The sequence below is a fragment of the Lissotriton helveticus genome, chromosome 6, assembly GCF_964261635.1.
Source record: "Lissotriton helveticus chromosome 6, aLisHel1.1, whole genome shotgun sequence".
Lineage (NCBI taxonomy): Eukaryota > Metazoa > Chordata > Amphibia > Caudata > Salamandridae > Lissotriton > Lissotriton helveticus.
Genome location: NC_136067.1, coordinates 426,480,067 through 426,491,417, shown reverse-complemented (window position 1 = coordinate 426,491,417; position 11,351 = coordinate 426,480,067). Strand labels below are relative to the sequence as shown.

Sequence of the window (11,351 nt, the reverse complement as noted above, 5' to 3'; positions counted from 1 at the left end):
TAGACAGTACAAAATGAGCCCAGAAATAAAAGCAGGTGTTGCAGCAGAAATAAAACGTTTGGTTGAAACAGGCATTTTACAAGAAATAATGAGCAGTCCATGTAATTCGCCCATAATTGGAATAAAGAAACCGAGTGGCAAATACAGGGTCGTACAAGACCTCCGAAAGATTAATAAGATTGTTGTTCCATGCTGTCCCGTTGTGCCAAATCCTGCAGTGATTCTGTATCAGATACCGTGGGAGGCTGGATGGTTCACTGTAATTGACTTGTGTCACGCATTTTTCTCGATTCCATTGCACCCAGATAGCAAATTTCTTTTTTCTTTTGAATTTGACGGTCATGTGTACGTCTGGAATCGCGTTCCTCAGGTGTACACAGAGAGTCCATCGATTTTTAATCAGCTTTTGAAAAAGTGCCTTGAGTCTTTGGTACTGCCAGGGCAATCAGTCCTAGTTCAGTATATAGACGACCTATTGGTGGCGTCTAGAACTCGAAATGACTATGTTGTTGATACCATTGCTTTACTGAACCACTTAGGTGAAGGGGGGCATAAAGTATCACCTGAGAAACTACAGTTTTGTACCACATCAGTAAAATATCTAGGGCACCAGATAGAAAGAGGAGTCAGAAGGGTTACCTCAGAGAGAATCAGAATAATCAGAAGCATGAATTTACCCCAAACTCAGAAAGAGATCAGAATGTTCCTTGGAGTAGTAGGTTACTGCAGGCAATGGATGGTGGGATTTGCAGTCCTAGCAAAACCATTGATACAAATGACAAAGAAGAGAGCAAAGGACCCGGTAGAATGGGATGATGAAAGTATGACTGCTTTTCTGAAATTACGAGAATGTCTCTGTACAGCTCCAGCATTAGGGATGCCTGACTATTCGAAAGATTTTGCATTATTCACACGGGATAATTGTGCACTTTCAGTTCTGACCCAAACTCATGGTCTGTAGAGAAGTCCTGTGGCATATTTTTCTTCCACATTAGACCCAGTAGCATCTGCATTACCAGGTTGCCTGAAAGCAGTAGCTGCTACTTGCATGAGTCTTGAGCAAAGTGAGTCAACCATTATGGGACATCCTGTAACAGTGTATGTTCCACACGCAGTCGTTATTTTACTGACTAGAACAAAAACCCAGTACCTCACTCCTGGTCGGCTGACTAAGTATGAGAGTATTCTTGAAGGTGCAGGAAATGTAACCATTACCAGGTGTAATATTTTTAACCCAGCAACATTGCTACCTAATTCACATTTTGCAGAAGTGAAGGAAGAAGTCGAACACGATTGTATCGACTTGACTGAATACAGTACAAAACCACGTCCTGACATAAGAGAAGAGCCACAAATTGATTCTGAATATGAGCTATTTGTAGATGGTTAATGCATGAGACATGAGGAAGGAGGTTTAAGTGCTGCCTATGCGGTGTGTACGTTGGGGGGTCCAATTGATGCATCCTATTTGCCTGGAGTCAAATCTGCACAAATAGCCAAATTGATTGCATTGACAAAAGCTTGCAAATTTGGGAAAAATTGCAAAGTAACCATATACACTGATAGCCAGTATGGTTACGGGGTTGTGCATGACTATGGCCAATTATGGATGCAAAGAGAGTTTCTGACTTCTTCAGGTACTCCAATTAAAAATGGTCATTATGTAAAAGATTTACTCCAAGCAATCCAACTGCCAAAAGAAGTGGCTGTGGTCAAGTGTGCTGCTCACAAATCTGGTAATGACAAAGTGACAGCTGGTAACCGATACGCTGACCAGTTAGCCCAACATTGTGCCAAATTTAAAATGGCTGTAAACAAGAAAATTGAAGCAGGTGAAAACAGCTGCCAACTTATGTTGCTTGAAGGTGTGAGAACGTGGGAAGAAGTGAGAGACTTGCAAAATGAGGCAGAACCAAAGGAAAAGGAAGAGTGGAGAAAGATAGATTGTCAGAGAAGGGTTGAAGATGGTGTCATTGTTTACCTTGATGGTAGGCCTGTGATACCAGACTGTATGCTTGCTCCTATGGCTAGGATGTTCCACAGAGATTCCCACTTGGGAAGAGATGCTATGATTAGGTTGTTCAGACAGAGTTGGTTCAATGCGAGATTCAGGAACATAGCAGAAGCACTTTGCCAAAGATGTTTAATTTGCCAACAGATGGATCCTGGAAAGAAAACTGTAATGCTACCAGGAAAGATTGGAAAGGCAGAGGGTCACTTCATACGATTATAGATTGATTTCATTCAGTTACCCCATTGTCGAGGACTAAAATACATTCTTGTCATTGTCTGCCTGTTTTCAAAATGGATAGAAGCTTACCCTACATGTAGGAATGATAGCATCACTGTAGCCAAACTCTTACTCAGATAACTGATACCACGTTTCGTTTTTCCAGTAACAATTGAATCAGACCGATGCTGCCATTTTAATAATTAAATAATTGGCTTAATCTGTGAAGCATTCAATTTTTTAAACAAAAACTGCTCTGTGCATATCGCCGAGAGGCTTCTGGAGTGGTAGAACAACTGAATGGCACAATCAAGTCAAGATTGGGAAAGATGTATGAGTCTACCCGATTAGAGTGGCCAGATGCTTTGCCTCTTGTGCTGATGGGACTCAGAAGTATTCCAGATCGGAACACAGGCTTGAGTCCTCGTGAAATACTAATGGGAAGAGCAATGAGGCAAGCATGGGTGCCAGGACACAAGTTGATAAATATATCTGATGATTTGGTACTGGAGTATTGCAAAGAACTGGCTGACCAAGTGCGTTCTATCTCTCACCAGGTTGGGGAAGACGCTGTCGCCAGACAAGCCACTCCAGCACATGACCTGATCCCAGGTGATTGGGTGGTGCTAAAGAAACACACTCGAAAATCTTGCCTTGCACCGAGGTGGGGAAAACCACGTCAAGTAATTTTAGTTACCACAACAGCTGTAAAGTGCGAAGGAATCCACACTGGATCCATGCCAGTCACACAAAAAGAGTGACTGAACCTGATGAAACTGAAGCTGAAGGTTGTGCAGCTGAGGGGTCTCAAGATGTCGATCCTGAAGTAGCTGAAGAAGAACAACTAAGCACCAGTCAAGATGATTGGATTCCAGTAGTTGAGATACCTGCAGAATATGTGAGAACCAGAAGTCAAACTTATTCAGACAGCCAGAGTTATAGTGAGGACGAGAGAGGAATAGAAGAAGGTAGTCAGATCATAGAAATACAAGTAAAAAGGGATTCTGAGGAGGATCAGATAGGGATAGATCAGAATATTCAGATAATTGACACCCCACCAAGAACTCCAGAGTCTGAAGAGGGAAAGAAAGGTACTAGGGCAAAAGCTCAGGCAGAAGAAAATCAAGAGGTCGAAGAGCCCGAGCAGGACCAGACAGGTGTAGAAAAAGGTGTTCAGGGAGAAGAAGGTGAATCAAAACAAAGTCAAAATCAAATTCAGCAAATACCTGAACAAGACCAGATTAGTAACCAGGCAGAAGAAACGGTAATAAGACCTGGACCTAGTCAGATAGAGAGGGACACAGAAGACAGCATTGAAATAGATGTGCCACAACTGAATGAAAATAAAAGAGCATTAGAAGAAGGCCAGAGCACAGTTCCAGCTAAAATGGCTCAGAAAAGGAGACAAATGGCCTAGGTTTGTCAAAAGACTGAAATTCAGTTTAAAGACCATAAATGAAGAACCTGAGCAAGTAAATGAGATAAAAAGTCAAACTGAACAGTCTGTAATACAACCAAGAAGGAGAAGTCCACGATTGAAAAGATTGAATAATAAATTCAGAGGCCCTGAATGGACTTACATTGTTCTTGAAGATTTTGAAAATCTAGAAATAAGTGATGAAAGTGATGATGAATTGATTGCTGATCAGACTGGCGGAGAAGTGAGACCCACCTGAAATTTCACAGGGTAAAAGACTGTGTAAAAGCTACAAAGAGGGGTTAAATCTCCTTGGTCAGAAATGGCTGATCGTAATGTTAATGGAAGACCGAAAAGAAAATGTCTAAAAACATGCTGTAGAATATGCGCATGTAGTATAGCAATAGTATGGTTAGGATTGACAATAGCTATTCCTTACATAATGAGTATAGACGTAAAGAATGATACTAATGAGCTACAAACGATAGATACGCCTAGAAGGATAGATACACAAGAGAAGGCACTTAGCATTAAACAGAAGTTAGATTTAGAAGCATCAGGGTCCAGATGTAGGTAATCTCGATTTACCTACTCTTAAATACCGAATCATACCGATTCGGTATTTAAGAGTAGGTAAATGGGATGTAGGTAATTTCACTTTTGAAATTACCAAATCGGAATGATTCGGTAATTACCGAATCGGTATTTACCGATTCGGTAATTGCCATTGATTCCAATGGGCCTTGAGGCCCATAGGAATCAATGCCAATTACCGAATCGGTAACTACCGATTCGGTAAAATTACAGAATTTGCAAGGGGGACAGGGTGTCACTTTGACACCCTGTTGCACCCCTCAATTGTGCATGGGTGCACATGTTGCTGACATACATGCCCTTATGGCATGTATGTCTGCAACATGGCACATTTTTTAAAGCTAAAAAAATGCTTTTTGAAGGGTTTTCATTATTTACCACCACCTTCTAATTGGTGGTAAATAACGAATTCTTAAACCCTTGTAGCACTGATTACAGTGCTACCTACATGTTAAATTACAGAATCGGTAATTTTACCGATTCGGTATTTGACAGAATCGGAAAAATTACAGATTCGGTAAAATTACCGATTCTGTAATTTAACATGCCCCTACATCTCAATATCCAAATACCGGTCAGAAAACGGCCGAAAATCGGTATTTTCGGCCGTTTCCGACCGGTATTTGCCTACCTACATCGGGCCCCAGATGAGGAAGGACTACATTATACTGGAATTAGCAACAGAAAACACTTAAATGTATTTGCAAACTTATTAGTACACTATGTAGAAGCTATGGAAATAGAAGATTGCTATGTTTGTATGAAGTTACCTACTTCAGTAGCCGAAAGTGTTACCTATCACCATTTACCACTAATGTCAGGCTCCACTGTCGCTCTTCTTCAGGATTGCGCTGAACAGCCTATACCATCCCCCACGTGACGTTCCCAAGAGTCCGGATTATAGTCACAGACTACTAGGATAGTCAACTGAGGGAAGGAAAGGTAGCGGGCAGCAGGGAAGGAGACCTGAAATAACAATAACATATAATAAGTATTGTCTTACAATCAACCCTGTGTTCAATGTCTACTCTCAACCCCTATGAGTAACCCCTGTGTAGCTCTATCCCTACCTGTAAAGAAAAAGTGAAGGCGTAAATCAGGGATGAGGAATGAGGTAGAAGCAGTGATTCATCTACTATATGTATAAGAATACACGTCTTTGCAGATAAATCAATCCCTCTGATTCTCCCCTCAATCAGCTCCCCTGTATTTAGAACATAAGGAGAACAACAATCGTGAAACCATGAAAAGAAAATGATAAAGTGCTTAGGTTAATTATTCTTAACCTGGTACAATGTACTTGGTGCTTTGAAGGTCTGGTGTCTCTAATAGTTCCCATACACAACACCTCCTCCTAGGAATTCCAAGGGAAAATACCGAATATGGTTGAAGCCTCAACCAATCCGTACTCTGTTCGAAGGAACACCTCAATCAAAATCAGCAAACTAAGGTTGACTCCAGTCAGGCAATATCACAGGGAAAAAGAGTGTTCCAATCTGCTCCCCATCTTTTCTGTGCAACTGAATGTCAATACTCGGCAATACTCAAACAGTACCTGAAAGTGTCCCTTGTTTCTCGACGAGATACGACTCGTCTCCAAAATACCTTAATCCGTACCTCTGGTAACGCTGCCTCCGAAATACGCTCGTTCAGAAAATGAGGCAACGCTTACCAGAAAGGTGGACAAACCGGTCTCCAACTTGAGAAGAATTATCGGCACCGCCACTGCCGATGAGTAGGTATTTACATCCGGTATTGCGTGCCATGCGTCGAGCACGCATCGTCCTCCCCGGGCATGCCGGGAATTGTAGTTTCCACTGCAAGTGGATCGCTCCGATGCCGGTCAGCGATCCAAATGATCCAATCCTGACAACTAACATATGGGATTTCATGTAGTGTTTTAGCTAGTTTATTCTATAAGAGAGGGCCTTTGCAGTATTACTATTCTAATTCAGATGTGATATTTTCTGAACTTCCTAAACGTAGTAACCTGAATCCTGTGCATACTAAAAGTGATGTAACACGTTATATGGGTGAATAATTTCTTATAGGTACAATAGATATATCTGAAGCACACAAGAATAATTTAACATGCTTATTACATGAAAAAGAGAAAATATTTTTGAATATGGTTGAGAAAAGGAGAGAGAGTTTCCAAAGAAAAGCAAATGACAAGAATCATAAAATTCTTAAATGGGATGAAAATATAGGGTTCACCCCAAATGGCAAAACTCATGCTGCTATGTTGCTGGATTTCGAAAAGAAAGGGAAACTCTATCTCCATAGGGAAAGAACTAGTTACTATAATAATATATTCATTGGTTCCAGTGAATGCTAACACAATTATTGGGGGTTGGGAATTCAAAGATGGGACTGAACCTGTGTTTCCTGGAATTTATTTTATATGCGGAAACAAGGCTTATTACAAATTGCCAGATCATTGGTATGGGAGCTGTTATTTTGGAATAGTTTTCCCAAAGATATATCATGTAAATAAAATCACTGGAAGCAATGAAGAAACTAATAGATTAATACGTAGCAATAGAGCTAGTTTTGGAGAAATAGTAGGTGATATATTTAGTGCATTGATACCTACAGTGGGAGTGGCTCTGAATACGCATTGAATTTGCAAATTGTCAACAGTAGTGGATCGGTTGTCAACTGACACTGCTGGAGGGTTTTTGATGGTCAATACCGAATTGGTTGTGATCAGATCAATGGTTTTACAAAATCGACTTGTTCTTGATACATTACTAGCAAAAGAGGGTGGAGTCTGTAGAATGTTGAAAGCGCAACATTATTGAACTTACATACCTGACAAGAGTGTTGAAATTAAAGGGTGTGTAAGAAATATTACACATTTGGGAAAAGAGCTCAAACTACTGGAGGTTGATAGTGCATGGAAGAGACTGACTGATGATCTCTCCTCAATAGGTAGCTGGATGTCTAACGTAGGGAAAAGTTTTGTAGGTAGAATACTGATGCCAATGGTGGGAATAGGCCTACTGATTTTAGGATTAAGAATTTGTTGCAAATGTCGTAAATATAGAAAGAGGTGCTTCTTGCAAAATGGCGGCCACCATCAAGAAAGTTGCTGAAGATGTGAATGTTACATTTGAAGATCAACAGAAGATAAACAAATTTGCAAGGAACACAAGCAGACTGACCGAGTTAAAGGAAGAAATAGATGTCATCAAGAAACAACTTCAGAATCTGGAGGATGCTTGTGATGACCTCATGATGCTAGGGGATGACTGTTCAGTGATTCCGTATCAAATCGGCGACGTCTTCATTAGCCATGGCGAGGACGAGACACAGGAAATGTTGGAGGCAGCTAAGAAAAACTTGCAAGAAGAAATTGATGCTTTAGAATCTAGAGTGGAGTCTATCCACGTCGTGCTGTCGGATCTGAAAGTACAACTTTATGCAAAGTTTGGAAACAACATAAACCTGGAAGCAGACGATAGTTGAACATTTATTTTCCCTAAATTTCCTGCTTAGCGATATGTTGAATCTTCCTAATTGAGTTACATACTGAAAAACAATGCACTGCTGGACTTCTGAGCCAACAACAAGGCTGGACGAGTTTCTGATTTGGCACAACAAAAAAATAAAAGGCGTCCACCACAATGCTGTATTTTCAAACCTTGGCAGTGTTAATAGTCTTAGGCTTCTTTTCAAACGAGTAATTCCTAGCTGACCTTTGTAAAAAAGATAAATATTGTCAATCATTCTTCTCAGCTCACATGATTACTTTTTGACACCATCATCACGATTATCACTAACACGGTGTGGAAGTTTCTTGCTACTGCATAGTGATTAAACTCACAATTAAAATTTGAATCTTGCCCTCCATGTAAGTGTAAGGTTTCTTTCCCAGTGCATTCGTTTGGACAAACAGTTCAGACCAATATTTCAAATAGTTAATGACTTCTTTATTTCATGCCAGTTTACGTTACAATCTTATTTATTTTTGGCAGAATGTCCACTGTTTTCGTTGGGAAAGCTGAAAAAATAGCTGCGAAAATAAACACATTGTGTATATCCTGCTCATGGAGCAAAACAAAAATAAAATTGGCAAAAAAGTGAAAAAAAAAAATATAGAAAGAGGTACACAGTAGGGGCGTGGCTTGGACGCCGATCGGGATGGCGGCGTGAGCTCGCTGCTCCGCGCGGAATCCCGCTAATTCTCCTGTTTTTCGGGACCCTAGGCGACCCGGAGACGACGTTCCTGCCCTCTGAAGGGTGAGGGGACTGCTGGCCGTAATCGGTGAATCGCTGGGGGACTGCTGGCCCCGAGGAGATCGAGGAAGAGGCGGCCGAGGTGTAGCCCGGGGTGTGAAGAAAATGGCGGCGAGGTGGTCGGACGGTCCCGGGCTTCGGCCCTGAGTCCGGCTGTCGCCAAGCAGAGAAGGACCCTGCACCCGGCTGCTCGCAGCACTGGGATTGGCGGCGCGACGTCCTGAGACCGGGGGACGCTGCCCGACTCACCCAGGAGATCGGGGGTTCTCGTCGACCGCCGTCCCACGACTCATCCTCCCCCCACGGGTCCAGTGGGGGTGACGGACTGGGGCTCACCCGACTGGTCATTGTTTTTGAGACCATTGGCGGTGGCATTGCATTGCCCGGTGCCCGGTAATCAGCGCGGACCCACGAGAGCGCCCGCAGTACGGGTGGCCGGACTTGTGACGCAGCACCCTAACATGGCGGCGACCGGAGGGCCGATGCCCGGGAGCCATGAGGGGGACTCGGCGACATCGGCCCGGCTGAGTGAGAGTCCCTCCCCGGAGCTTGACCAGGAACAGCGGCTGAACCGGCGCTTGGATGCCATCCTTGAGGCGATCACCTCCACCAAGGAGGCGTTGCACAACGACATTGCCCAGGTGGCCACGGGCCTGGGGCTGCTACGCGCGGACCACGCAAAGCTGGCGGATCGGGTCAAGGAGCATGACCAACTGTTGCTGGACCTGAAGCCCTCGGTGGTGACCGCGGAGCGCAGGATTACAGACATTTTGGCCCGACTGGACACTCTAGAGCGGAGGGCGGAGGATGCCGAAGGCCGCAATAGGCGGAACAACGTGCGGGTCGTGGGCCTGCCGGAACGGATTGAGGGGGAAGATGCGGTGGCCTACATGGAGAACTGGTTCCGCACTGTGGTGGCGCCGGAGGGGCTTACTCCATTTTTCACTCTGGAGCGAGCTCACCGGGTGCCCGCTCGCCCGCTGGGACTTGGCCGCCCCCCCGACCAATGGTGGTGCGGCTCCTCCACTACAAAGACCGGGACCTCCTCATCCAGCGGGCCAGGTTGTCGGGCCCTTATGGGGTGGAGAACAGCAAAGTGACGATCTTTCCGGACTATACGCAGGCGGTCCAGAAGGCCAGGGCATCGTTCCTTGCTGTGAAGAAGGAGCTCAGGGAGGAAGGCATTCAGTACTCCTTGCTTTACCCGGCCAAGCTGCGGATTATCATGGATGGCACCACACACTTTTTCCAGACTCCGGATGAAGCTTGGCAATGGCTTGAGTCGTACAGAGCAGGGACGGACAGACCGCACCAAAGTAGGCGAGACCAACCCAAGCAGACCCGGGTGCGGCAGTCACAACGAATCAGGTCCCGTAACAGGCGCCAGCGGGAGAAGCGGGAGGCTCAAATGGCGGCGGAGAAGAGGGATGCACTCGCGGCGACGGCGGCCATTACAGGGTCACAACAGAACAGTGAAAGGGCCGGAACGGACTCGGGAGGAGAAGGCAGCAGAACAGGAGAGGATCTTTCGGAAGCAGAGAGCCAGAAGGGGCCGACAGTGACCCCACAGACCTCGGATGAAATTTTCTGCGGCTAAGATAGACTTTGGCCTAGATCGGGACTTCATGGTAGGGTGATATCCTGTTGCTGGAGGGCGGGTCGCCGGGTGGGGGAGCTGAGTGTGTTGGAGGGGATGAAGGGCGGGACGCGGGCTCCGCTAGCTGGGGTCGGCGGCGACTCACCCCCCCTAGGCCCTTAAGGTCGACTGTGGTGGAGACCACAGGATAAGTGTGCGAGAAGTTGGATCAAGGTTTGGATGGGGGCGGCCATTGGGTTCGTGTGCTCTGTCCTGGGGAGTGGGGTTTGGGGTGTGTTTCAGTTTTGGGGTTGTTTGGGGGGGGGCAACTGCATTGGGGGGGTCATGGACCGTTGGAGTTTAATTCGGATTGTACGGACTTGGTATGGGGACATTACCTAATTTGAAATGCCTAACGTGGAATGTCCGGGGGCTGCGGACTATGGTGAAACGTCACAAAGTACATGCATACCTGGTACGCAGGGGGGTTCAGATAGCTATGCTCCAGGAGACTCACCTCACCAAAAAAGAGTGCGCTGCCTTGCAGAAACGATGGCGGGGCCAGGTTTTTGGCACCACTTATTCAGCGTATGCCAGGGGGGTCTTGATCTGGGTGAGGGCGGGGATACCCTTTCAGGTGTTGAATCAGGTAATGGATCCGGATGGCAGGTTTGTAGCGGTGGAGGGGAGATTATACGGACAGGATGTGGTTTTATGTTGTGTTTATGCACCGAACACGGACCAAGGCCGATACTTTGATAACCTCTCGGGGTCCTTGGCCTCTTTCCTGGCGGGTCCGATAGTGCTAGGGGGGGACTTCAATTCGATTACGGATGTGGCTCTGGATAGGTCCCATCCCCCCTTAGTAGACTCTCCTGTGCGCAGGCTGGCCGCGCACAGGAAGGACTGGCAAGACCGGTGGGGGTTGCTAGATGTCTGGAGGGAGAGGCACAGGGGAACCAGGGATTACTCCTTTTATTCCGCTCTACATGATTTACATGTCAGGATTGATTCGGTGCTTTGCGGGAGCTCCCTTGCCCCATTGATTACCCATGCTGAGTACCTTGCTAGGACGATATCCGATCATAACCCCCTGTTGGTACATTTTCAATGGCAGAGGGAGCGCTCCGTAATACCAACATGGCGGCTTCGGCCGGAGACGCTAGAGGATTCTGTGTTCGCCGATGCGGTCCGGCAGGGCATTGATAGTTATTTCGGTGTGAATGAAGGCACAGCGACGAGCAGGTCTGTTGAATGGGATGCACTGAAAGTGGTGGTGAGAGGGGTGTGCT

The 11,351-nt window shown here is 45.6% G+C and overlaps 1 pseudogene across 1 annotated transcript; it reads left to right on the top strand.

The window, feature by feature from the left end:
- The first annotated feature begins 7,307 nt into the window (after positions 1 to 7,307).
- LOC144762636 (prefoldin subunit 4 pseudogene) lies at positions 7,308 to 8,096 on the top strand (annotated as a pseudogene). Its single transcript, XR_013596116.1, has one exon. The product of XR_013596116.1 is annotated as a prefoldin subunit 4 pseudogene (transcript).
- Positions 8,097 to 11,351: the final 3,255 nt, after the last annotated feature.